Source organism: Anolis carolinensis, chromosome 5 (assembly GCF_035594765.1).
Source record: "Anolis carolinensis isolate JA03-04 chromosome 5, rAnoCar3.1.pri, whole genome shotgun sequence".
In the NCBI taxonomy this organism is placed as follows: Eukaryota; Metazoa; Chordata; class Lepidosauria; order Squamata; family Dactyloidae; genus Anolis; species Anolis carolinensis.
Window position 1 is genome coordinate 41,806,866 of NC_085845.1, and position 26,199 is coordinate 41,833,064.

At 43.0% G+C, this 26,199-nt stretch overlaps 1 long non-coding RNA gene across 1 annotated transcript; it reads left to right on the forward strand.

Moving 5' to 3' along the window:
- LOC134299120 (uncharacterized) lies at positions 1–26,199 on the forward strand. Its single transcript, XR_010006257.1, has 3 exons — positions 1–485; positions 4,598–4,726; positions 25,361–26,199. It is a non-coding gene; the product is annotated as an uncharacterized LOC134299120 (long non-coding RNA).

Genomic DNA, 26,199 nt, shown 5'->3' on the forward strand with positions numbered 1-26,199 from the left:
AGGTAACTCTACTACACAAAAAACCTTAGTAACACATTTGTCTAACCATTCCAGGGTGATTCAGTCTCCAACCATTCTGATCCAGTATTTCAGTTTTATTTGTATCAGATCATGGTCTTCAGAATAGGCATCTACAACAAAATATTTTAAGTGATGAGATCAAAGTTGTTTTTCAATCAATTACAAAGATGACTCTTTAAAAAATTAGCACTGCCAATAATACTGAAAATCCATTTAGGAATGATGATGCATGAAGATGTTCTACCCTTGCCAGAGTCAGCAGGGAAAATAATGGTTCCTTCCATGGGCCAAATTTTTCTGGTGCTGCCTGAGAAAATACTATATATATTTACCATATATATTTACCTTTGCGTAAATGTGAGAATGAGACTTTTGCTGTGTTTTAGGGGAAGGTTGAGCTCCTATCAACTGTGACATCCACGTTGACATAAAATTCAGATATTTTTCACAGTTCCATTTACTTGGTGAGTACACTATTCAGTGGGACTAACTAAACAATAACCTTTATTCCAAAACGTCTTAAAGGACTAAAAAAAACTCCTCATAATTTATAGTGTATTTAACTCTCCGATTCCATGATAAGACATTTTAAAAAGTGTGGATGTCAGGTATAACTTCGACACCATTCTATTTGACGTATATAAAACTATATATTTTTCTGTTTCAAATCAAAACTCTAACCTACTCATAACAATAACATCAACATCATCATCATCAACAACAACAACAATAACAACAACAATGATACATCCCACTAACTCAAAAACATAAAATATGGTGAGATGGACGGATGGATGGCTAGATCTGACATATACCAGTATGCAAAAATTTATGATTAGGATGCAAAGCAAAATGGACCAAACGAATATGATACTAACAATGTCAAAAATCAACAGGAATATTATCAGCAATCAATAATACTTTGCACAATTAGAGATCAAGCTCTTACTAAAATAATTTCACCGATTATAAGAAATTTCTAAAGGAACAATGGGAAACTTAATTTCTATAACTTTTACATTATTACCACTTAAGATATATCGTTATTGTAGAATGACTCTAATGAATTTGTTTCTTGCATAGCACTTTCATAGTGAACAAATTAGATTTATTGAAATTTTAAGCAGTGCTCTTAATATGGCAAGTCTTAAGGCATTTATTTTTATAATTTTATTTATTTCATTTTATATGTCATTTTGCTAATAATTTTTCCCAGTCTGTCAATTATTTTTCACACTGTGACTGAAGTGGCCAATGTACAAGAAATGGAGCTTTGCTGTGTGTGTGCATTTTTATTTTTATTTTACAAAAACACCTCTGTTTTTTCAGTGTTTTGGAGTTTACTGCTGGTTTCAGTGATAAACTTTTATAACTATGATCAGCTCCACAATAAAATGAAATTTATGTACTCTTCTTTATTAGATCTATAAAAATACTTAGGAGATATGAGTAAAATTGCCTTTTTGGTGTACTGTTCAGAACACAACTTGAAGAGCTGTATCTCACAACACTTGCCCAGGCAAATAAAATGCTAAAATTAATGTGTCTGAGGGACAGACCAGAAGTGAAGATGAATAGTTCTTCAGTTTCTTTAAACATGTGCAAAAAGTACCTGGAACTGTACCGCATAGGCTATGGCAGTGATGGTGAACCTTTTAGAGATAGTTATGCTTAGGCCCCATTGGCCAATTTTTATTTATTTTTTTACAATGGACTTTGCTTATGTGATGCAATTCTAAATTTGAAGTCATTCTGTTTCAGAGTGATTCCAGACATACTGATAATTTTGCCATTGCTAGCAGTTTCATTTTGGAAATATGTGATTAAGCATGTTCATTTTCAATAGTCATGTCATCACGAATGTTGTGTATGAAAGATGTCTTTAATAATCAGAAATGCAGGAATATTATAAGGTTGATCATTTCATGTCTTCCTCCTGCTTGACAGCTGTTTGGGGATATTGTTCCCTCCCATTACCATACTTGATAGAGTAATAACAATGAAATTGCTACAGTAGACTAAGAGAGGTAATGAAGCTATGATAATACCTGGAGACCCCTGATATTAGAAATAAGCTGTTAGATGAATCTGGAATTATTTTCTCATTAATATATTACATTGCTTTTCTTAAGTCTCAGAAGGAGCCTAGATCTAAGAGGATACAGGGAAAATAAGAAAAAGAATCTGGAGAAACAATTTGTATTGTATTTGGCTAAACTGTAAGAAATACATGCAGGAAAAGGCATTTGGCCACAATGTTGCACAGACATAGTTATAAGATGCAGCTCAACCAATCCCAATGCAGACCCTTTTTCATCTGTAGGCCCTGAACCTTGTCATTTTCTCTTCAATTGTGAAAGAAAGCCTGTCTAAACTGTACCAAAGCCTTTGTTTGACTAGATGATGTCCAGACAATTTTGGTACATAATGTGGGTAAAACTGGTCAACTCGACTTTACACCACATTACGAGAAGTTAGAGAATATTCTGGGGTTAGTGTGGACAGCTTTACTGGCTGTAATCAAACTGGTCCACTGTCCAAATGACCCGCAACTGCCATTGTTTCCCCCTATACTCCTTGGTACAAGGAAAAGAGGATGGATCAGAACCATGTAGTCTTTGTCACAGTGGCCATCAGATGGAGAAATCCAAAGAGCTCTTATCCATCACTATGTGCTTTTGCTGACACCCTACAACTGTGGCAGTTTGCTTGGATAATTTATTTATTAATATTTCATTGCATTTTAAAGATAATATTCTGAGTGTTTCCTCCAGTTAGTTGGAAAATTCCTGCATTCAATTACAAACCAGGAGAAGGTATTCTTAAAATTACAATATGCAACAGGTTTAAAGCACAATCCTGGATATAGTTACTCAAACATTAGTCTGCTATATTGAACGACGCTTGCTCACAAGTTAATGAGCATGTGGCTTTGGCCTTTAAAAACGTTTTATTTCATATACAGTCTTTGTTGCACAGTCAGGTCACAAATAACCAAAGTTGGTTTGCTTCAGATAAGACATACACTAACAACCCAAGTAGACACATACTAACACATGGAGACTGTGCAATAATTACTTGTTATGTGCATATATGATGGTATTCACAAATATGTACTATAACTAACATGACAACTTCTCAGCAAATTTAAAGTAATTGATTAGCAGAAGATCATTTTTTAAAAATAGTCTAGTGAGCAACTGAAATTATCCAATGCCCAAGGTGGCACTACCTGGAGGAATCCTCCACCTTGTGTGACTGTGGAGCAGAACAAACAACTCCACATATGTATGCTTGCCCACAATGTCCAGCCTCATGTACGGAGGAGGAGTTGTTTAAAGCTACGGACAATGTGGTTGCTATTACCCGCTTTTGGTCTAAAACTACTTAGTTGCTTGTGATTTCCCTTTTTTTTCATCATTTTAAAATGTATTTGTTATACAATACTTTTGACACAAAATAAATAAATCTGAAATTATGCCATATGACAATCAAGTCTACCATGACAATTGCATATAAGAATTTGTATAAAATATATACATGTGCTTTAGACAAATTAGTGCAAGTGTTAAAATGATATATGACATATTTATTACACTGATATTTTTAGGGGAAAGCAGTGTTTTAACATTGTAAAAGGAAGCCATGACAAAGTTAATTTCACAGCAATGAAACAGGGTAAAAAATAGTTACTGACATTTGATAAGTGTGTTAATTGATCTCAGGCTTCCTGTAGCTAGCACATCAAATGCCAATTAAATGCACATGTTTTATACTATTAGGATATATTAATAAATAAATCCAACCCATTGTTGCACATTGCATGCATATTATTATCAGGAATTAAATTAACTATGTTCCACATTCAAAAGCAAAAACTCCTGTTTCTCCCTCTGTGCACTGTAGCACAGATTTTCTTCATTACACACATATATGTCATTATGTCTAACCATGAAATAAGGAGAACGGGCACAGAAAGATTGAACAAGGGCTACTTTTTTCACCTATAGCCTATTTAAAACATTTTGCCCAAAGTAAATCCAATAATTTGCTCCCCAGCCTGCCACTTACTGAAAAGTGAACCCAATGTACCCCCACCCAATTCAGAGAACCTTATAAGTGAGAGAAAATACTCAGGACATCCTTAAGGTTAGATTCCTCCCTGACCCTCAAGTGAGAAGTAAACTCACCCTTCACTGAAAGCAAGAGAGTGGGCCATGCTGCAGTAATCAAAAGAGGCACAAGAGTGAAAAAGACTTTAACCATGATTCAGCCGTGGAAAGATCCTACCCCACATTACTCTGCTTTGTATGTCTTTGCCTGGTATGCAAAAAAAAAAAAGGTCTATAAAATCTGGTTGGGCAAGAAGAAATTCTTCTTCAAGTAATTTGAAACCTGTTTCCAAGTTTTTTTGTGGTCTCATAGATAATAACAACAATATGATAATGATAAATTCAGACATTCATGTGTCAGTGACTCAATGGCCACTGTATTTTGGAGCAACTGACGTTTTCAGAGGTTTTTCAAAGGCAGACCATGTTTAAAACACTGCATTGCTATCATTTTCAATTTACAGAATTGGAAGACACCACAAGGACCAACCAGTCCAACTGCCAACCATGAGCCACCATGGCAAGGTCCAACCTACTCAAGAAAGATTTCCTTCATTGCACAGCCCTAAGCTTGGTACAAGGATTTCCAAATGGTAAATGCATTCTACAAATGTATTCTAGTCATGGCCCCGACATTTCTCTCATTTGTTTAATTCGTCTTTTTGTTTTGTGCCATTTATTTGTATGGCACTATACGAAAGACTCCACATTGAATGGAAAAAGCAATGAAATGAAAGAGACAGCAGCACAAAAGTCATTTGCTGGGCTGATTTTTGGGCCATGTGGCACTCTCAACACAACCCTGGGAGCATTTCCTGGTTTCCTGTGAGCCCAGTTTAAAAAATAAGGTGTCTATGCTTGCCAGTACTTTCTGCTGCTGCAAAGGCTTTGGGAGAGATTGCTTGGTGTTGTTATATTGAAGAAATGTAATAGTGGGGCTAGGCACTGGTGTGTGGAGCATCTCTGACATTTGGCAGGAAGGAATGGTGCCCTGCCTCCCTGCTGCTGCAACTGATGGAGAAGTTAGAGGGCAGGACCAGTGGGGGAAAGAGGGAATGCTTTAAAGGGGATTTCCTTTCCAGAAAGAAAAAATCCCAAAAATTCAGTGGATGACCCAAACATTGTTAGAGTTGGTGGACTAAAAGTGGTAGATATGCTCTCCATATGTGGCGATTTTCACACCTCTAGCCCTAAAACTGAGGGGAAGGGGAGCCTGGGCAGCCCACCCATTGCAGCCAATAGGATGAACGTATTCGTATTTTCAGATGACAGAATGAAAAAGTTCATTCAGATGGGCAAAGTTTTTGGAAGCAGGAAACAGGAACAAACAGAATCAGATAGTGATTTTATACAAATGCACTAAAGTATTCCTAAATGTTGACAACATATTTGTTTCTATGTATACTCAGAATTGTAAACTACCACAATTTTGTTACACCATCTCATAATGACTTTGGTAAGAGGGGCAAGTATGTTTTTCAGTTTCCTCTTTCATGGTATCTATCTGCAGAAGTTTAAGGCAATATGCTTTAATTATTATTTTTCATTGTAATTGAGTGATTCTCAGTGCATCATTAATGCTGACTTCATATGGTTTTTGTTGTTGATTTTTGCTATTCTTTTGAAACAGTGGTTTAGTGCACATACCCTTTGACCAACTACTTTAATTGCAGCTATGAATGAGTGAGAAGAGAGGTTCTCACAGCTATCTTCCCACACAAACAAGAACAATCTATTGATTCTTGCTGCAAGTGCAAATTTTGTGGAAATTATAAAGGTTTGCAGGTTAATGCATGCTAATTAATGCATATGAGATAATGAGTTTCTTTTCCCATTGTCACACTTAACATGATTGCTACACTCTTTGTATCAATTAGATAGGGCTTTTTTTTAAGAAAAAAAGAACTGTTGGAAGCACAATATATTAGTTCAAATTATTTCAATCTATAATGGAAACCCATACATGTAAGTTTTAGTTTGATATTTTGTTTTCCACATAATTTAAACCATAGCACCATCCCTGATGTTGCAATTCCATTACCAGTGTTATACCTCCCATTCATTGAAAGAAGAAGGTTGGCAGTAGTAAGCTTGATGTACTCATACAACAAAGATTAGGTCATCTTCATTAAGGGAACCGAGGAGGCACAGTTTAATGTTTCCAAGCTCTGTCTCTTCCTTAACCAGTCAGGCAGAGAAACATAAGGTAGAAAATGATAGAACAAAGAAAGAGAGATAGACTTCTCATCTTTTGTCTCTGTCTCCATGTTAGCATATGGCCCTTGATTGTCCTCAAGGAAAAAGAGGAGAAAAAAGTGTCATGTACATGGTTTAATGTGCAATTTGGAATAATAATTGCAACCTATTTTAAATTGATATAGAACCCTTAAAAATTCTGTGACCTCAGTACATAAGTTTATCTTCTAGCAAGTGGGAAGTGGTGAGGTTCCTGTTAGGAGCATAAGGCATTGAAACATTACAGCCTCAGAAGCAGTTGAAAGTTCCTGAATGAAAAATCTATCACAGTACTCTTTGCTTGCTATGGATATACTATTCACAACTTGAGCAAATTTCAGGTCAAGTCAGAAATATGTCACAATTAGTAAATCCATTTGTTATATCTGCACAACAATTGGTATCCCAGATTTGAATAAATGTACACCGAAATGTGTGTGCCATGCCACACTCAACTGTAAAGAACATATAAGAAAGAATTACAGTAGAGTCTCACTTATCCAACATTCTGGATTATCCAACACATTTTTGTAGTCAATGTTTTCAATATATTGTGCTATTTTGGTGCTAAATTCGTAAATACAGTAATTACTACATAGCATTACTGCGTATTGAACTACTTTTTATGTCAAATTTGTTGTAAAACATGATGTTTTGGTGCTTAATTTTTAAAATCATAACTTAATTTGATGTTTAATAGGATTTTCCTTAATCCCTCCTTATTATCCAACATATTCGTTTATCCAACATTCTGCCGGCCCGTTTATGTTGGATAAGTGAGACTCTACTGTAATTGTTGATACCAATTTCAGTGGTGGGGACAGAATCAGCACTGTTGAATAAAAGAGAATAAACACATCCTGATTGAGTTTAACACAGTTCTATTCCAGTGATAACTCTATCTCTCACAATAAATTTTTGGTTTGTGGACTTGGAAGTTCTGGAAAGTATATCAATTCAATGAGTTACTGATAAACTGAGAAAGCTATCTCAAGTGGCAGTAGAACTTTTGGTTTCTTTTTCCTGCTGCAGAAAAAGATGGGTGGTTCAGATAATATGGGACTGGTATAAAGAATGGCAAACTCAGATAACACTGTACTGAGTGTCACTTTTTCCATGTTCCTCCAGGAACGAGAAAAATGCACAATATTAGCTATCTAAAGTCAGAAAAAGTGATGAAAACACATTCCACAGAGGGCAAAACACAGGATTGCCTTTTGTATGGCAACTATTTGATGTGATTTATTGTCAAAATACCACCTGGAAGCTCACTGTGCTGTATTTTAGTTATGTTGTTTTGAAGGAACAGAAGTGGTTAATATAGTGAATGTAGACATCTATTTAATTTAACAAATTTTAACTTTTTAAAAAGTCTTATTACCTATTTTGACTGTTTGAGATAGCATAATTTAAAATGTGTTACACATTTTCAAAAACCATTTTTGAATGCTGCCAGGCATGCCCTTTCTTTCTCACTTCCTCTGAATCCAACTCCATATATGAACTCCCACTGAGTGGCTCACTCTTGTTTGCAGTGTCTCAATTCATTTTCTGATATAGGCAATGACTTCCTGCAGGGCGAGAGATTGCTCCCTGTCGACAGCTTTCTTCTCTCCCTCCTTCCATTGCAATGACCAGGAAAACCTCCAGTCAGTTGGAAAATCCTTGTCATTCTCAGAAGATATCATGTCAAGTGAGATTTTTCTGACTTGGGGCTGAAACCTGTGCAGTGTTAAATAGGGCATAAGAGATTATAGAAAGCAATTGTGCTGCAGAGTTGAATTAGCAGGTGCAATCAGCCACCCTGCATTCTTCACAGACCTCTAAATGAGGACCCCAGTCAGTGGAAAAAAAATACAGCAAAACAAATGGTGAATAATAATCAAGTATACAGATTCCATGTCTATTTTAGAGTTTATTTCAATGCATTAATTATTTCAAATATTTCATTACTATTGCTCAGTCACACCTTTGAAGAATATAGAAACACACCATTCTTATTTTCCATGGTGCAGTATATTCATGGTCGGGCCAGTTTCATCAGAGCTTCCAGTCCAATAGTCATTTAGTCTCTTCTCTGATCACATTCAGCGTCTTGTCAGGCCACATCATAGCTCTCACTCTGAATCAGTGTACTCTGACTTTTGATCTTTATTTTGGATCAGGATTGTGCAGAATGTGTATTGTGGAACTATGTTCCTAACAGCCTGTAATACTAACCTCAGAGTTTTGAAGAACCAAGCCAAGACATAATGAAATGTTTCCTTAAAAAGATTTAAAAGATAAATTGCTACATTGAGAAAGATGCATTTCCAAATAGAACTTTATGTTTAGATCCCACAATGATGTGCTCACAAAAATAATTACTCATTGAACCAATTAAAGCAAGAAGGATTAAATAAGGCAAGAATGCTTTGTCAGGTCTGACCCACATTTCCACAGGTAATATGTTTTGGGACTGTATGTAGATATGTAATGAAACTACAGATAATTGCAAACCCTATTATTTTAATGGGGTTGGTGGGGTAAATAAATACTGAGAAGAGGGTACATCTTATGCAGGAGATCCTCAGTTCATAGGTAAAACTGTGGACAAGTGAAAGTGTGTGTGTGTATTTTTTTTTCTATTCCTATTGATGCAGGATAGATTCACATGGTTTTTTTTCCACTGCTGCATCATACTGTTAACTGATGGTCTTCTAAGACTCCTAGATCTCTTTCACGTATACTATTATCAAGACAAGTGTCACACATACTGGACCAACTTTCATTTAAGGTCATTAGGGATGTTGATCCCTTCCTCTGGGATATTTGTTTTCTCTTTCAATTTGGTATCAACTGCAAATTTGATAACCATGCCCTTTATTCCATCATCCAAGTAACCAATAACAGACCAGAACTCTGTGACACCCTATCAGATACTTCTTTCCAGAATGAAGAGAACCCATTGGTAAAGCACCCTTTGGGTTCAGCTATTCAACCAATTACCAATCTACCTAACAGTAGATTTCACATTTTACAAGTTTATTTACAAAAAAATACAATGGAGGACCTTGTTGAATGCCTTAGTGATATGCAACACCCATTGCATTCCCTTTATCTATCAAAATAAACCAAGATTAATCTGACATGAGTTGTTTTTGAGAAACCCATGTTGACTTTTAGTGACCATGGCATTTCTTTCTAAGTACTTATCAGTTTAATGATCTAGTCCAGAATCTCTCCTGATTCTAGATTGACTAGGGCCCCTTCTACACTCTCAGATAATCCAGGTTATCAAAGCAGGATTTGAACTGGATCATATTAGTCTACATAGCCAAATAATTCAGTTCAAAGTAGATGATGTGGGTTTTATACAGCTGTGTAGAAGGGGCCTTAGTGTAATTGCTTGGGTTGTCTTTCCCCTTCTTTCTGAAAAAGGGGAAAAAATTTGCCCTTCTTCTGTCTTCAGGAACTCTCAAAGATTATTGCCAATGGTTCTGAAATTACTTTTACCGGTTGTCTTAAAATCTTGGATGTTGATTCATTTGACCTTGAAGACTTCAATTCATTTAAAGTAGCTAGATATTAGGCTTGATCGATCCATGAAAAATTTGATTCTAAACTCGTTTCAAAACTAGAGGGGGCAGCGTTTCGTTTTTGTTGGTATTTACGAATTTGGCCCCCAAAAAAATTCGAAATTAACGAAAATTCGTTATTTTCGAAATTAATTCGTTAATGGCGGACGCACATGCGCGGTCGCCCAAAAACAGCCCCAGAGGGGGGGGGCGGGGGGGGGGCTCTCCTGCTCTCATTTTTTCAGCTATACTGATCAAATTTGGTACAGTGGGAGAACACAATCCATCCTGCTTGTTTGCTAAATTGCAGAGCGTTTGCCCTTTCCTAAGATTTATTGCACAATTTTATAGTTCACTAGCTGTGCCCGGCCACGCGTTGCTGTGGCGTATGGGAATTCTTTGTTAGGTAGGTGGAATAACAGTGAATAGCTTTGTAGCCTGAAAGCCTGGCCATTTTCTTATGGGAATCCTTGTTTGGTGAGGTGGAATAGAAAGGAATAGGCTTGCTGCTTGGAAGGTTAGGTAGTTGCCTTTTAGGGGGGTAGAATTGTAATGAATAGCCTCGGTGGTTCAAAGCCTGGGTGCTTGCTATCTAGGGGAAATCTTTGGTTGGTCAGTTTCAGAGTAGTATCACTGTTTCAAAGCCTGGTCGCCTTTTACGAAGGTTAATCTTTTATTGGTGTGGTTGAATTGCACTGAATATCCTTGCAGCTCCAATGTCTGGCTGTATTTATTATTTTGTATTATATATATTACAAAATATAGAAAGCATGGCACATTGCCTGTTGTGGGTTTTGGCCTTTTTTTGGTGTTGTGATTGTGTTTTTTGTGTGATTGTGTTGTAACTTACTGGAGGCAAGAAAAGAAAAGAAAGAAAAAGCCACAGCCGGCAAGGCCCATACCTTGAAATACTGCCCAGGGGGGCCGGCCACCGTTGGCCGGCACGCTTCCCAGACAGGGAAAAAGAGTGGCCCACACATTGAAATACTGCCCAGGGGGGCCGGCCACCGTTGGCCGGAACGCTTCCCAGACAGGGAATAAATTGAGGCCCACACATTGAAATACTGCCCAGGGGGCCGGCCACCGTTGGCCGGAACGCTTCCCAGACAGGGAATACATGGTGGCCCTCACTTTAAAATACTAGGCCGGCCACCGTTGGCCGGCACGCTTCCCAGACACGGAATAAATTGAGGCCCACACATTGAAATACTGCCCAGGGGGGCCGGCCACCGTTGGCCGGAACGCTTCCCAGACAGGGAATAAATTGAGGCCCACACATTGAAATACTGCCCAGGGGGGCCGGCCACCGTTGGCCGGAACGCTTCCCAGACAGGGAATAAATTGAGCCCCACACATTGAAATACTAGGCCGGCCACCGTTGGCCGGCACGCTTCCCAGACAGGGAATAAATTGAGGCCCACACATTGAAATACTGCCCAGGGGGGCCGGCCACCGTTGGCCGGAACGCTTCCCAGACAGGGAATAAATTGAGCCCCACACATTGAAATACTGCCCAGGGGGGCCGGCCACCGTTGGCCGGAACGCTTCCCAGACAGTGAATACATGGTGGCCCACACATTGAAATACTGCCCAGGGGGGCCGGCCACCGTTGGCCGGCACCCTTCCCAGACAGGGAATACATGGTGGCCCTCACTTTAAAATACTAGGCCGGCCACCGTTGGCCGGCACGCATCCCAGAGACAGAGAGAGAAGTAAAAAACCAGGAAATGTGGGCCCAAGCCCCTCAGACCCGGGGGGCCGGCCACCGTTGGCCAGCCCCACGACCACACCCCACAACCCACGGGGAAGGGCATGCATTCTTTCCGTCTGCTTTAGAAATGTGGGCCCAAGCCCCTCTGACCCGGGGGGCCGGCCACCGTTGGCTGGCCCCACGACCACACCCCACAACCCACGGGGAAGGTGTCAGGACCCAGGCAGCAGAGCACCAATAACCATGCACAGAGGCCAGAATCTATCTAATATCTTTATTAAAGAAATATGTAAAGTTAATAAAAGCAAGCGTATGAATTAGTCCAGGAGTAGACCTTTCAGGAAAGGTCAAAATTAGTCCAAAGAAGCAATGTCCAATATGAAATATTAAGGTCCAAAGTTGTAATCCAATAACCGAAACACTCACTTTGCCAGGCAAAGTGAGGGGAGATGACAAGGTCTTTTAGTCCATGAACTTGAACGAGGCTAGGAAGTAACTTGATTCTTGGAACAACAAGGCTTGGATACAAGGCAGCAAGGAACGAGGAGCAAGGACAAGATCCGTGGTATTTACTTGGCAAAATCCGGGAAACAAGGCAAGGCTGGGTCTTGGAAAGCAAGGCAAAATCCGTGGAGGAACAAGGCTGGAAAACGAAGGCTTGAATCAGGAACAAAGGCTTGGAAGCGGAGTAGCTGTCCACACACACTACTCCAGTTGCTGACGAAATTGACTCCGCAAGATCCCTCCGGGAGCAAGGAACCTAAATAGGCCTTGTTTTCCCCACCAGAGAACACTTCTCTGGGGAACCAGAAACGAAAGTCAATCTCTGTGTCCAGATGTATGACTCCCTAAAATTTCTCATGGGAACAGGCTTTAATCATCTGAATGCTTTGCTGCTATTCTCAAACTCCTGCGATTAGCCTGTTGCACTCCCTTCTGCTGGAGAATGTAATTACGGCGCGAAAAAGGGGGAGAAAAAGGGGGAGAACTCGACTCAGGGCTTGTTTGGCAGATTTCTGGAAGACAAGCCTCCTGCAGGTGCAGAGGCTCAATTTCTGGCTGAAATGGTTCCCTTTCTGGCTGAAATGGAGGAAAACCCAAGTTCTCCTCTTCGTCAGTCACAACAGCACTAGGAATGGGACTACATGACCCATGAGTCATCACACTATCCCCCTCCTCAAGCCCCCTCTCAAACTGGGACTCTCTCCCCGAGGCGCGAGGCCGCGGTTTGGCGGGATAGGTCTGATGGAAGCGGCGGGTTAGATCAGGAGCATGAACCGTGGAAGCGTCTTCCCAAGAGCGCTCTTCGGGGCCAAAACCCACCCAGTCAATGAGATATTGTAGGCGGCGGCGGTGAAAGCGAGAATCCAAAATGTCCTGAACCTCGAACTCTTCTTCTCCGTCCACCAGAACAGGGGCGGGGGCCGGCCGGTCTGCATCAGGGCGCACACCATCCGCCGGAAGGAGCAGGGAGCGATGGAACACTGGATGAATGCGCATAGAGCGCGGAAGTTGGAGTTTGAAAGTCACGGGGTTAAGTTGCGCCACCACTGGATAGGGACCAATGAAACGGGCATCTAGCTTCCGGCAGGGACGGTGGGAGGGCAAAAAGCGAGTGGACAGAAGAACCCGGTCTCCTACCTTGATTTCGGGGCCCGGCTGGCGATGCTTGTCAGCGTGGCGTTTATAGTCCTCCTTGGCTTGTTCCAGTTGCTGGAGCAAAAGTTGCTGCGCTGCTGTGAGTTCCTGCAGCCAGTCCTCTGCTGCGGGAACTTCTGAGGTTTCAATGACAGGAGGAAAGAAACGTGGATGGAAGCCATAGTTTGCAAAGAACGGGGTTTCCTTAATTGAAGCCTGGACCCCATTATTGTAGGCAAACTCCGACAGTGGTAACAGGGAAGCCCAATTGTCCTGTTGGTAGTTTACATAACAGCGAAGGTACTGTTCCAAAGTGGCATTGGTGCGCTCAGTTTGCCCATCTGTTTGAGGATGATGAGCCGAAGATAAACGAGAGTCTATGCCCAATAGTTTTTGTAGTGCCTTCCAGAAGCGAGAGGTGAATTGGGACCCACGGTCAGTGACCAAACTCTTGGGCAATCCATGCAATCTGAAAACATGTTGGAGAAATAGATCTGCAGTCTCTTTGGCCGTGGGAAGGCCTTCGCAGGGAATAAAATGGGCTAACTTGGTGAAAAGGTCCACCACCACTAGGATCGTGGTGAATCCACAGGAAGGTGGTAGATCAGTTATAAAATCCGCAGAGATTATTTCCCATGGGCGAGATGGGGTAGGAAGGGGATGCAGAAGCCCTGAGGGCTTTTCCCTTCTTGTCTTGGAGCGCTGGCATACTGGGCAGGTGTTGATATATTTTTCTACATCCTTGCGGATCTTGGGCCACCAGAAATCTCTTAGGATCAAATGCATAGTTTTGAATAGCCCGAAATGCCCTGCTGGCTTGCAGTCATGACACAAACGAAGTGCCTTTTCCCTACCCGGTCCTGGGGGGATGTAAACATGATTTCTATAGCAAAGCAGCCCATCCTTAAGCGAAAAGGGAAAATGTAGTCCTTGGCGAAGTTGGTCCTGCGCCCAGGCATCTGCTTGCTGACTAGCCCTGATTTCTTGAGCACAAAGGGGCCCTGGAGTAGAGGGAGTTGATTCAATGGGAGTGGATTTGGTGTTCCCCACTGTGAGCGTGGCAAAGTTCCCGGGTTGTAGCAGCTGGGACTCAAAGGTCTCCTTGCGTCCTGCAGCGTATTCCGGTTTCCGTGACAGAGCATCTGCTTGCTTGGTCTGGGCTGGGGTTACATAATGAATTTGGAAGTTAAAACGTTCAAAGAATAAAGCCCAGCGTTGTTGTCTCTGATTTAGCTTGCGGGCAGTTCTTAGATGCTCTAGATTCCGATGATCAGTATGGACTTCAATGGGAAATTTGGCCCCTTCTAACCAATGTCTCCAAGTTTCAAAGGCTGCCTTTATGGCCAATAGTTCCTTTTCCCAAATGGTGTAGTTTCTCTCTGGTGCGGTCAATTGACGGGAATAAAAGGCACAAGGATGAAGATGATCTCCCACCGGTTGTAGGAGTACAGCCCCAATTGCTACATCGGAGGCGTCCGCCTGCACAACAAAAGGGGTTTCAGGATCTGGGTGCTGAAGGATTGGCTGGGACGTGAATAATTTCTTTAGTTGCTGGAACCCTTTCTCTGCTTGATCTGTCCAGCGGAAGGGCTGTTTCCCACAGATGCAGCTGGTGATTGGGTCAGACCAGCGGGCAAAATCTGGAATGAACTTGCGGTAATAGTTCGCGAACCCCAAGAATCGTTGCACCTCTTTTTTGTTGGTTGGCGCCCGCCATTCCAATACTGCTGAAACTTTTGCCGGGTCCATGGAGAGCCCTAGTGGCGAGACGCGGTACCCCAGGAAATCTACCTCCTGTAGATCAAAAGCACATTTTTCCAGCTTGGCATAAAGTCCATGATCCCGCAATCGTTGTAACACCATTCTGACGTGGTTCTCATGTTCTGATTGTGATCTAGAAAACACCAAAAAATCGTCCAGGTAGATGATCAAGAACCGATCTAGATAATCCTGAAAGATGTCATTGACAAAATGCTGGAACGTTGCGGGAGCTCCACATAATCCATAATTCATAACTCGGGACTCGAATAATCCGAATTTAGTCTGGAAGGCGGTCTTCCACTCGTCCCCTTCTCTGATGCGAACTAGATTATACGCTCCCCGAAGATCCAGCTTGGTGTAGACCTTGGCTCCTCGAAGTCGGTCTAGTAGGTCCGAGATTAAGGGCAGGGGATAGCTGTTCCGCTTAGTGATATTGTTCAATACTCTATAGTCCACCACCAGTCGTAATTCCCCTGACTTCTTTTTCACAAACATCACTGGGGAAACGGCTGGGGATTGAGAGGGTCTGATGAATCCCTTGCGAAGGTTTGACTCTATGAACTCCCTGAGAGCTTCTTGCTCCAGTTCAGTCAGGGAGTAGAGATGTCCTCGCGGGATCGGGGCCCCCTCCACCAAGTCAATGGCACAGTCATAAGGTCTATGTGGGGGTAATCTCTCGGCCTCTTTTTCATTGAATACATCCCAATATTCTGAGTACTTCTTGGGCAAGGTGATAATGGGTTCAGTGTCTGTGGTATGGCAGATCTTAGCTACAAGGCAATGGTTTTGGCAATATTTTGAAGCAAACTGCAGTTCTCTGTTGGACCAGGAGATGCTTGGGTCGTGAAGTGTCAGCCATGGAATACCCAAAATCACAGGGAAATGGGGAACCTCGGTAACAAAGAAGGAAATCTCTTCCATATGTTCCCTTATCCACATTCTGGTGGGTTCCGACCACTGACTTACAGGACCCGTCTTGAGGGGGCGGCCATCGATGGCTTGCACCACACGGGCATTCTTGAAATCATGATATTGTAATCCCAGAGAGTCGGCATACTCTCTATCAATGAAATTGATAGAGAAAAAGGGGGAGAAAAAGGGGAGAACTCGACTCCGGGCTTGTTTGGGAGATTTCTGGAAGACAAGCCTCCTGCAGGTGCAGAGGCTCAATTTCTGGCTGAAATGGTTCCCTTTCTGGCTGAAATGGAGGAAAACCCAAGTTCTCCTCTTCGTCAGTCACAACAGCACTAGGAATGGGACTACATGACCCATGACTCATCACAGAAGGGCATGCATTCTTTCCGTCTGCTTTAGAAATGTGGGCCCAAGCCCCTCTGACCCGGGGGGCCGGCCACCGTTGGCTGGCCCCACGACCACACCCCACAACCCACATGAGGAAGGGCATGCATTCTTTCCGTCTGCTTTAGAAATGTGGGCCCAAGCCCCTCTGACCTGGGGGGCCGGCCACCGTTGGCCGGCCCCACGACCACACCCCACAACCCACGGGGAAGGGCATGCATTCTTTCCGTCTGCTTTAGAAATGTGGGCCCAAGCCCCTCTGACCCGGGGGGCCGGCCACCGTTGGCCGGCCCCACCGAGCATTCGGCCGAGTCTACCTTTTGAGCAGAAGCCAGCAAAGAGGATTCTTCAGAGCAGGCAAGTATGGCCACCGTCTCTGCAAAAAAAAGTTTCCTGGTCGCTGCTGGAGATCCGTATCCCTACGGCAAAGCCCTACCGGCTCCCCGGGACTTTCAGTCTCGCCACTAGCACTAGTGCTGGGGGTGACAGGCATTTCCGGAAGAGGGGCCGCTGTGCCCGTTTCCTCCACCCTGGCAGCAAAGACCTCCCTTACAAGGTTAACTAGTTGGGCCTTCCACATGGTAAAGTCTTTTGGGCAGACGTTGTACTTTAGCCGGGGATCACACAAGGCCGCCAACATATGCACCTTGCTGGAAAGAAGTGGCTCAAGGCGTTTCCGTACAGCAAAGGACAACCTCCTCACCACCTCCTGGGCCGGCGGTGTCAGCGGTCCAGCCAGGGAGTCCAGTGTTCGACCGGCCCCAAGCCTTTCTAGGTGCCTCCTTAGCCTCAAGACCATGGGCACTGCCTGGCTAAGAAGGGCTTTTGATTCCGAAAGGGTGTCAGTGGCATGTTTGAATGGCTTTAGTATGTCTACTAGCTGGGAGATGGTGTCCCACTCTTGCTTATTTGGAACAAGTTTGCTAACTGGCGCAACCAACGTGAGGGAGATGCCGTGTACCGCCTTCTGCTGCTCGACCATGCGTTCAAGCATTTTAAAGGTTGAATTCCACCGAGTTGAGACGTCCTGGAGCAGCTTGTGCTGCGGGAGGCCTTCAAGGCTCTGCCTCTCTCTCAGCTGCCGGGCTGCCTTGATGCTCCTGTGGAAGTAGCCCGCGATCTTTCTACAGCGCTCGATCAGCAGGGCAATGTTTGCGTTGCTGGCTGGCTGCTCTTCCGTGCTCTTTAAACCTTCCTTGACGGTATTGTGAAGCATGTGGGCCATGCAGGACACATTCTGAAACCCGGCACTTTCAACCACTTTGATCATATTTTTCCCAGCGTCAGTCACCATAAAGCCCCTCCTCATTTCTTCCGGCCTATACTGCATCCACTCCCCCATAATGTTTTCCAGAGAGCTGCAGATGGTCTCTGCCTTGTGATCTCGATCAACTACCTCCAACGCGAGGAGTGCCCAACGATGGGATGTATCCATACTGCCTTCCTTCTCCCACCAATGTGCCGTGAGAGAGAGGTAGGAATGGCCTCCTCCCAAGCTTGACCAAATATCAGAGGTAAAATGGATGTGTCCTCCCATGGCGCTATGCAACATCTGGGAAATGCGTTCCTTACAGCCCTCGTACAAACCGGGAATTACTTTTCTGGAAAAGGTGTGACGGGAGGGGATTTTGTATCGGGGGCACAGCCGTTTCATAAGGCGTACGAAGCCTTCCTGTTCAACCAGGCGGAAGGGATGGTGATCAAGGGCAATCATCTCTCCCACAGTTTGGGTTATCTGCTGGGGTGTGAGTAATGTTTCCCCCGTTTTCTTTCTGGGTAATGGAATGGCCCAATCCTCCAAGGTGGACTGTGTCTGCCTTCCACCATCTTCACCAGGAGAACTTTGTGTGCTAATGCTGCCACTGGAAGGGCTAGCAGTTCCCCCTCCTACCGATATGGAGGGATGGTGTCGCTTCAAGTGAGAACTCAACCCCGAGGTCGCAAGATGTCTCAGGTCTCTGCCTCTGCTGATATTTTCCCCACAGTGCCTACAAACAGCCAAGGTAGCACTCTGAGAGTGGACATGGAAATGGTCCCAAATATAAGACCTAGGCCTCCCCACAGCCACTGTGGGGACGCCCACAGAGATAGGAGTCGTGGGCACCCTTTCGTCAGCTTGAGAAAGTTTTTGTTTGGATGGTACAACCTCCTCTACCTCCTCCTCACTGTCAGTAGCGTTATCTATATCCTCACTATCCACCACCTGTAGTTCCAGGACGGCTAAACCTGTATGTTCCATTGATCGTCCTGTGGTCTCAGCTCTATAAGACAACTGGCTTGGTGTGGAGGGCTGTGTACTTTCTGCATGCGAACAGCCGGCTTCTTCATCAAGTCCACCCACCCCGATACTTTGGTGTTCCAGACGGATGGGACCCACCCTTAATTTTTTGGCCCCCCACAGTGTCCTGGCTGTGCCTTTACCACTATCAGGACTTGCTCCCCCAGACCCGCGTACAGCTGAACGTTTCATGACAGCAGGAGTGTTTTCAGGAGACAGATGGGGGGATGGAAAGGTGTCGTGTAAGTGGTGGAAAATATTTCTTGTTTCTTGATTGGCAACGTGTTATGTTGTAAAGGGTATATTAACTGCCGCAAAACCGTCTATTTATTTTTTAGTTAATTTTATTTTTTTTACAAGGGGATACCTGTACTTTCCAGTTCTACAAAGGACAATGGGAGGTGCAATCCTTTTTGCCAAACTTGGCTTTTGATTCACAGAAAGCGACCCTTGCACGGACAAATTGCCCTGTTTTAGCAGTGAAAGGGCAAAAGTGGGTCCCTTGTTTCCCAAGAAGGAGTTTTAGTTCTCCCAAGGACAATGGGAGGTGCAATTCTTTTTGCCAAAGTTGGCTTTGGATTCACAGAAAGCGACCCTGGCAGGGAGAAATTGCCTTTTTTGAGCAGTTAAAGGGCAAAAGTGGGTCCCTTGTTTCCCAAGAAGGAGTTTTAGTGCTCCCAAGGACAATGGGAGGTGCAATTCTTTTTGCCAAAGTTGGCTTTGGAGTCACAGAAAGCGACCCTGGCAGGGAGAAATTGCCTTTTTTGAGCAGTGAAAGGGCAAAAGTGGTTCCCTTGTTTCCCAAGAAAGAGTTTTAGTTCTCCCAAGGACAATGGGAGGTGCAATTCTTTTTGCCAAAGGTGGCTTTGGATTCACAGAAAGCGACCCTGGCAGGGAGAAATTGCCTTTTTTGAGCAGTGAAAGGGCAAAAGTGGGTCCCTTGTTTCCCAAGAAGGAGTTTTAGTGCTCCCAAGGACAATGGGAGGTGCTATCCTTTTTGCCAAAGTTGGCTTTTGATACACAGAAAGCGACCCTTGCACGGACAGACTGCCCTGTTTGAGCAGTGAAAGGGCAAAAGTGGGTCCCTTGTTTCCCAGGAAGGAGTTTTAGTTCTCCCAAGGACAATGGGAGGTGCAATTCTTTTTGCCAAAGGTGGCTTTGGATTCACAGAAAGCGACCCTGGCAGGGACAAATTGCCTTTTTTGAGCAGTGAAAGGGCAAAAGTGGGTCCCTTGTTTCCCAAGAAGGATTTTTAGTTCTCCCAAGGACAATGGGAGGTGCAATTCTTTTAGCCAAAGGTGGCTTTGGATTCACAGAAAGCGACCCTGGCAGGGACAAATTGCCTTTTTTGAGCAGTTAAAGGGCAAAAGTGGGTCCCTTGTTTCCCAGGAAGGAGTTTTAGTTCTCCCAAGGACAATGGGAGGTGCAATTCTTTTTGCCAAAGGTGGCTTTGGATTCACAGAAAGCGACCCTTGCAGGGAGAAATTGCCTTTTTTGAGCAGTGAAAGGGCAAAAGTGGGTCCCTTGTTTCCCAAGAAGGAGTTTTAGTTCTCCCAAGGACAATGGGAGGTGCAATTCTTTTTGCCAAACTTGGCTTTGGATTCACAGAAAGCGACCCTGGCAGGGAGAAATTGCCTTTTTTGAGCAGTGAAAGGGCAAAAGTGGGTCCCTTGTTTCCTAGGAAGGAGTTTTAGTTCTCCCAAGGACAATGGGAGGTGCAATTCTTTTTGCCAAAGGTGGCTTTGGATTCACAGAAAGCGACCCTGGCAGGGACAAATTGCCTTTTTTGAGCAGTGAAAGGGCAAAAGTGGGTCCCTTGTTTCCCAGGAAGGAGTTTTAGTTCTCCCAAGGACAATGGGAGGTGCAATTCTTTTAGCCAAAGGTGGCTTTGGATTCACAGAAAGCGACCCTGGCAGGGACAAATTGGCTTTTTTGAGCAGTGAAAGGGCAAAAGTGGGTCCCTTGTTTCCGAAGAAGGAGTTTTAGTTCTCCCAAGGACAATGGGAGGTGCAATTCTTTTAGCCAAAGGTGGCTTTGGATTCACAGAAAGCGACCCTGGCAGGGAGAAATTGCCTTTTTTGAGCAGTGAAAGGGCAAAAGTGGGTCCCTTGTTTCCCAGGAAGGAGTTTTAGTTCTCCCAAGGACAATGGGAGATGCAATTCTTTTAGCCAAAGGTGGCTTTGGATTCACAGAAAGCGACCCTGGCAGGGACAAATTGCCTTTTTTGAGCAGTGAAAGGGCAAAAGTGGGTCCCTTGTTTCCCAAGAAGGAGTTTTAGTTCTCCCAAGGACAATGGGAGGTGCAATTCTTTTTGCCAAAGTTGGCTTTGGATTCACAGAAAGCGACCCTGGCAGGGAGAAATTGCCTTTTTTGAGCAGTGAAAGGGCAAAAGTGGGTCCCTTGTTTCCCAGGAAGGAGTTTTAGTTCTCCCAAGGACAATGGGACGTGCAATTCGTTTTGCCAAACTTGGCTTTGGATTCACAGAAAGCGACCCTGGCACGGAGAAATTGCCTTTTTTGAGCAGTGAAAGGGCAAAAGTGGTTCCCTTGTTTCCCAAGAAGGAGTTTTAGTTCTCCCAAGGACAATGGGAGGTGCAATTCTTTTTGCCAAAGGTGGCTTTTGATTCACAGAAAGCGACCCTGGCAGGGACAAATTGCCTTTTTTGAGCAGTGAAAGGGCAAAAGTGGGTCCCTTGTTTCCCAAGAAGGAGTTTTAGTTCTCAAAAGGACAATGGGAGGTGCAATTCTTTTTGCCAAAGTTGGCTTTTTATTCACAGAAAGCGACCATGGCACGGAGAAAACAGCCCTGCATGAGGCAAGGGCCAAATCACCAGGCTCCCTTGTTTCCAAAAACCCTTTAGCGTTTAAAAAAGAAAGAAGAATGCCCACCCCGCCCGCAACAGAAAAAATGGCGCAGCAGAAAAATTGCTGGCCGTGTGGGAAAATTGAAAACGCCAATCTCGTGAGGAAAAAAACACCCACAGGCCCTTTGCAAAAATTTTTAAAAGCAACACCCAACAGTTTCCCCACACCTCCCAAACTCACCCACCCAAAGTTTTCTCCCGGTCTTCTGTAGCCTTAGCCTAGCTCAGCTCTAGCTCAAAAACAGCCAAGGAGGCTGTGACGCAGCAATGTTTCCTGCCTGCCTGCCTGCCCAGAAACTCCCTTCCACCCTCTTCAGAATCCCGGTGCGAATGAGCCACGAGGCTGAGTGCACGCTCTTTTCATTCAGGACATCCTACCAGCCCCTCCCCCTGGTTTAACGTGCTCTCTGATTGGCCACAAGGTGCAAACAACACGCTAGGTTGCCCCAGTGCCATTAAACAAGTTTGGGTGATTTGCAAAAGCATTTTTTAAAAACGAAAAAAAGGCGCCATAACGGAAAACGGCCAATCGCGGTTCGAAACCGCGATATCCAGACGTGTGGACAACCAATGCCGTATATAGCTTCAAAACAAACGAAAATAACGAATTAATAACGGGTAACGGGGAAAACGAATTATTTGAGCAAGCCTACTAGATATTCCTATAGTGCCTCTTGATGTATTTTGTGCTGTATTTCACCTTCTGTATTGTCTGCTTAATTATCCCCAAGCACAGCATAAGAGTATTGGTCAACTTCCCTCTCCTCTACATGGCCATTCCCCACTTTGTAGAAGTGTAGGCACAATTGTAGAAGTGTTTGGCTATGAACATTTTACAGCAGCACCCAGTGGAACCAACTTCAATTGATCTCGATTTTGATGCAAGTTTTTTCATTTTGCCTAAGGGGAAATAACTTTTGTGATTCTGCCTTTTCTCCTTGAAGTAGAGAATGGTCATGCAGAAGTTGTTCAGTAAGTTAGAGGAGACAGAAAGAGGAGAATAATACCAATCACAGCAGTTAACAAGAAAGGATTATGAGAAAATTAACATGGACATGTGTGTGTATGTTTCATCTGAAGATACTATGCTTTGTGTGTGTGTGTGTGTTCCATCTGAAGATACTATACTTTGTGTGTGTGTGTGTGGGGGGGATTTTGAAATGTTTTCTCCAAAGATCACAATCATATTTCATTTTCCTATCTGGAAAACTGTGAACACTTTTGCTCTCACTACGCTCCCTTAAGGTCAGAGGCGGTCCAACTGCTAGGCAATCTAGACATTTGCCTGTGGTGCCATCATCCCGGGAGCACCATCGAGGCCCCCGGGAGGGTCGCACCACCCTCTGCCTCCTTCACCTTCAGGACGGGTCTTCCCGCCATGGCCTGGGCCTTGTCACCATAAGGCCCACATGGCCTGCCGCCACCATGTGGCCTGCGTGGCCTGGCCCTGCCTTCCAGCCCATGTGGCCTGGCCATGCCTCCCATACGGCCTGGCCCTTCCTGCTGCATCTGGCTCTTCCCACCATGGCCTGGCCTTTCCCACTGTGGCCTGGGCCTTGCTGCCATGCGCCCCGCATCACGTGGCCCCTCCCCCACGCCACGCAGCCTCACCCCCCCCCCCCCGCACCACAGGGGGGGGCGCAAAAATACCTTTGCCTACTACATTAAAATACCTAAGGACGGCTCTGCTTAAGGTTGCCATCAGTCAGAAATTATTTGAAGGCAAATGATAACAATAAAAGCATTCTAAAGGCACATCCCCATTCAAACAGAGAAATGTTTTTCCACAGTTTAGCTGAAAGAGAGACAGTGTAATGCTTGATAGCAACCCTAATTATGGTTGATTTGCACAGTTTGAATACATTTGCACACTATTCCTTTGCCTTCAAAAAGCTTGCATATTCTTTTGTGAGAAAGCCTACCAGTTCCATCCAATGGACTCTTGATATATTAGGGCCAATGCTGGGATGACATTTATTAGGTTGTGTCTTCAGAATTTCTGTTTTTCAAATGCTAAAGCTGACATTGCTATGAGTTGTAACTGGTTGGTAAACATGCCTTAATATTAGTTGCCCAAATAGTTTAAAAATGAGATGCAAAGTTAGAAGAAACAAAAATAGCTATTTTTAATGTATAATCTCTAACAAATCCCCATAATGTAGCGCTTCAGGAAAAAAGTTGGTAGACCAAGTCTTTCCACTGTAAATTTGTAGGTTCTCCCTAATATTTGTGAAGTGTTGACACTGTTCTTAGTGAGGTACAGGATGCATAATGCAATCAGTTGCTACCCCGAGGCTTCTCTTCTTAACCTTCAGCACATCTCAGGATCCCTTTGGACATTGAATATATGAATAAAAAGTAGTAATACAAGCTGGGATACATATATATATATAAAAGAGGCTGACCTACATTCTTTTGAGCATGAACAAACTGCCAGCTGCTTAAGGTTAGCAGCTGCCATAAAGTTGTGCACACTTGTCCATTACAGGAGGTTTATGGGCTGTTTTTCCTGAAGCAGCTGACACTAGCCAATGTTTGAAAAATCATTTTGACTTAATCAAATACTAGCCTAATCAAGAGTGAGAAACATCACAGGCTTACATAGTTCAAAGCCAGATGGCACATTCTGTTTAGAGGAAGATATATATAGATTTCATTTTTCATTGTTCTTAAGGGCCGTTGACAGGAACTGCTTGTAATACAACAGTATCCAATCTACATATATTCAGAAGCCAAACCCAATGACTTAGAACATTCAGAACTGTAAACATATGGTAGCAACTGATGCATATTTACTAGGCATATTTACTAGGATCACAAATGCAGTAAATATGAATAAATAAATCTGAACATCTATGAAAAAAGGTGTTAAGGTAAAAACTTTTTTCCCAAAATTATATTGGAGCTAATAATAAAATTAATTTGTGGAAAGTATGAGAACAATATAAAAATCTCCCTCATTGTATATAAGAATACCTGGGTGCATTTCAATAGATGATTCATCTGTGCACTCAGTGGGGAAATTAAATACTATATATTCATGGATAAGTCAACTTTGTGTATAAATTGGTGACAGGTTTTGAGAACAAAAATATAGATTTTGATATGGCCCGTGAATAAGTTGAGGGTCATTCTGCGAGGGGGGAAAGGAACAATGCTGACTCTTGCCCTGGTATTCAAAAAGACCAAATGCAGTCTCATGGCAGAGAAGGGTAGAGGAGAATCACCCTTCTTTTAGATTATTTTGGGATGAATTAAGCTCTCACCTTTTGCCACTCTATTCAGAGAAGAGTATGTGGGGGGTTTTTTGTTTTTGATTAGTGTTAAGGTGCACTGATTCATAGATAAGTTGACTCGAGAGTTTGGATAGATTTTTTACTAATATTTCTAGACTTATACATGAGTTTATAGGGTAAATTCAGGATTCAAAATGTCTATAACTTCCAAGTGGATGGTCAATTATATCCTATGTCCTGACATTGTGATGATGTGTATTTCCTCACTTTCATAAGCAAGATGCAGGATAGGGAAATATACCATGTAATAACATCAAGTAGTGATCTGTTCCAGAGAGATGAAGAGTAAGCACGGACCTGAGGACTGTGTCATCCCTCAATAATCTTAAAGTTTGTCTCAAGATCTCTGATTATGGTCCTTATACATTAGGAAGTTCTTGCCAATGTTTATTGTCTTCTCCCTTGTATTTTGGCCCTATCTTCTGAAAGAGCAGGAAAAAAAACATTTTATTCTCTTCCACCAGACAATATTTAAGACATGTAAGGATGGCTATCATATCACCTCTCACTCTTCTTTTCTCTAGATAAAACATATTAGCATCCGAAAGTTGTTCCTATAACTTGGTTTTCTTATCCTTTAATATTTTAGGTGTCCTCTTCTGGATATTTTCCAGCTTGTCGATCTCATTCTTAAACTTGTACTCCAGGAGTGTCCAGACCAAAGTAGAATGCACAGTTATTATTGCTTTCCATGATGTGGGCACTATATCTGCTGATTCAACCTAGCATAGCTCTAGCTTTTATACCACTGCACTCTGTTGTTGATAAATAGTTAGCTTGTGGTCTGTAAAGAGTATGGATCTTTTTTGCTGTCAAACCAGATGTCACCCAACATCGTAAATATGTGCATTTGATTTTTACTGGCTAAATGTAGTACCTTACATTCAACCCTGACAACATTCATTTTGTTGATATTATCCTTCAGTCTATTATGGTCATTTTGAAATTTGGTTCACTGTTTTTCAAAAATGTATTGTAGCCTATAAATGATTCAACAGTAGATGTATATTCAAAGCAGAGTTAAGCTTTGAATTTTTTAAAAGTATGACAGGGTTAACTACATGTTTAATTTTCCTACTGAGCTCTGAAGGACTTAGCAACATCTAACTGTGGCTATATTTGATTATACCATTAGTAATTAAATCAGAAACAATTCATAATACAAAAACGATTCCATCTCCCTTTCCTATCGGCTTTTCATGAGTTTAACCACTGATGACATGTCAGGCAGAAATTTAACAGGTGCCTCTTCCAGAATGTAAATTCAATGATCAAATATTTTCTGTTGAACATCTGCCTTCATGAAGCTTTTAAAGAGCAATGCTTGGGGCTGGCAGTTGGAGCAAAGAAATAAAATCTCATCCATAATTAGAAGTTTCCCAAACATAAATGTCATCCATTCCTGTTTATATCTGCCAATTTGTTTGA